The sequence below is a fragment of the Trachypithecus francoisi genome, unplaced genomic scaffold (assembly GCF_009764315.1).
Source record: "Trachypithecus francoisi isolate TF-2019V2 unplaced genomic scaffold, Tfra_2.0 Lachesis_group8, whole genome shotgun sequence".
In the NCBI taxonomy this organism is placed as follows: domain Eukaryota; kingdom Metazoa; phylum Chordata; class Mammalia; order Primates; family Cercopithecidae; genus Trachypithecus; species Trachypithecus francoisi.
This window is the reverse complement of record NW_022681473.1, coordinates 114,035,195-114,037,795: the sequence shown is the minus strand read 5'-3', so window position 1 is coordinate 114,037,795 and position 2,601 is coordinate 114,035,195.

Genomic DNA, 2,601 nt, shown 5'->3' with positions numbered 1-2,601 from the left:
CACGCCATTGCACTCCAGCCTGGGCAACAGTGCAAGACTCTGTCTCAAAAAACGAAAAAAGAAAAAAAAGAAAATTATCTCACTCTGGAAAAGAGAAAAGATTCCAAAGTCCCAATATTTCATGTTGGTTTAGTTTTTTTCTTAGTTTTCAACACCCCCACCTCCATTCCTCCCTCTAGGGTAAGGCCCCACTGCCTCCTCCCTCTGGCATTTGTGAGCACAGCATCTCCTCAGGCACAGTCCTTTAATCAAGGTAGAAGCCCTTTGTGAAGGGGCGGTGGAGAAGCTGGGCTGCTAATGGCTCCGTGATGAGCTTTTGACAAATCCATGAAATGAATGGAACAGAGGGGTGGGAAAAGAGGTGTTCCTCAGTGCAGGTGGGGATCTGAGAAGGATGGGAGGAGACATGTGAGCAGGCCCTTGTGCAGGTCTTCCCATGCCCCCTCCGACTCTGGGACCATTCACACAGGTCATAAGCTGCTAATCTCAGCCCCTAGAGCTCTTGCTGGTCACCAGGGAAATTACTGACTTTGGGACAAGCTGTGAAAAGTGGCTGGACCTTAAGTGTTAGTAGCACAGAGAGTCAAGTGCCTGCTGTGAGCCGAAAGATGAAAAGTCAAGATTCCCCAAATTGAGGGACCTACTAGAGTATCTGAAAATCTGCTGCTGCATAGGGATCTCCTTAGATCCCCGGATAACTAATTCTAAAGCTTTTCTCCATTATTGACACCTTAGGTTGAATTCCTTCACTCAAGTCTTTTCAGTCTGAAAACATGCAGAAAAGGCTATGGCCAGTTTACAGTTATGACCAGGAGAAACTGTGAGAAAATTGCTGTCTTTTCCTCCATTCCACTCCACTCATTGAAGAAGGCAATCCTTAATGCAAGGAGGCAAGGAATGGTTGGGAACAACTTTTGTTTTGTTTTGTTTTGTTTTGTTTTGTTATGGAGTTTCACTCTTGTTGCCCAGGCTGGAGTGCAGTGGTGCAATCTCGGCTCACTGCAAACTCCGCCTCCCGGGTTCAAACATTCTTCTGCCTCAGCCTCCCAAGTAGCTGGGATTACAGGCGTACGCCACCATGCCTGGCTAATTTTTTTTTTTTTGTATTTAGTAGAGACAGGGGTTTCACCATGTTGGTCAGACTGGTCTGGAATTCCTGACCTCAGGTGATCCACCCACCTCAGGCTCCCAAAGTGTGGGATTACAGGCGTGAGCCACCATGCCTGGTGGGTGGGTAACAACTTTGTAACAGCACATCCACGAGGAATGGATTGAAGGGGAAGGGAAATGGCCCCAAGTTTAAGTTTTCTCCATCCCTGCCACCTTCCCTGTAAACGTCCCTTATTTGGGTGTCTCGTTCCTCTGTGTGTGTACTCTCCCTACTTGGTTTCCCCCCTTTTTTTTTTTTTTTGGAGATGGAGTCTCGCTCTGTCACCCAGGCTGGAGTGCTGTGGCCGGATCTCAGCTCACTGCAAGCTCCGCCTCCCAGGTTCACGCCATTCTCCTGCCTCAGCCTCCCGGGTAGCTGGGATTACAGGCGCCGCCACCTCGCCCGGCTAGTTTTTTGTATTTTTTAGTAGAGATGGGGTTTCACCGTGTTAGCCAGGATGGTCTCGATCTTCTGACCTCGTGATCCGCCCGTCTCGGCCTCCCAAAGTGCTGGGATTACAGGCGTGAGCCACCGCGCCCGGCCGGTTTCCCCCCTTTTCTGACATAAATGTGAACGGAACGTCTATATCCAAACTACTGTGAGAAGATGTCTGAGTCCATTAGAGCTGCTACAACAAAACACCTTACACTGGGTAATTTCTAAACAGCAGGAATTCATTGCTCACGGTTCTGGAGGCTAGGAAGTCTAAATCAAAGCACCAGCAGATTTAGTGTTGGGTGAGGGCTCATGATCTGCTTCAAAGATGGTACCTCTTTCTGTGTCTTCGCATGGCAGAAGAGGAAAGAAAGCTCACTTGAGCCTCTACTCCTATTCATGAGGGTGGAGCCTTCGTAACTTAATCACTTCCCAAAGGCCCTTACGTCTTAACACTGTCACACTGAATATTAGGTTCTGACACAGGAATTTAGTGGGGAACACCAACATTCAGACCATCGCAGAAGAGCAGGCCAAGGCAGGAGCCACTAGCTTCTTTAGTCTCCTACCCCTGCCCCAAGATGCCAGCGTTCCAGGCACTCTTCTTATGGTGTCCTCTTCCTGCCCATGCCCGGGTCCAGCCTGTCTCTGGCCCCCAGGGAAGGGATACAGCTGAGATGGAGGCAGAGAGTCAGTAATGCGGTTTCCATTTTTTCCAGGAAATTTGGTCCCCAGGACCCCCAGAATGGGACAGACAGTAACTGGGGAACAGGCAGGTAGTAAATAAGCTGGTCAAAGATCTGGCCAAGGGGAGAGAGAAGATGAGGCACAGAAGAGGGAAAGTGGGAAGCGTGAGACTAGTATGAGGACATGATTTTGGGGAAGACACAGGAGCCTGACTCCAGAGGGCTCAGTACAGAGCCACTGTCTTTTTTTATTCTTATTTTTTATTTTTCTTGAGATGGAGTCTCACTCTGTTGCCCAGGCTGGAGTGCAGTGGCATGATCTCGGCTCAC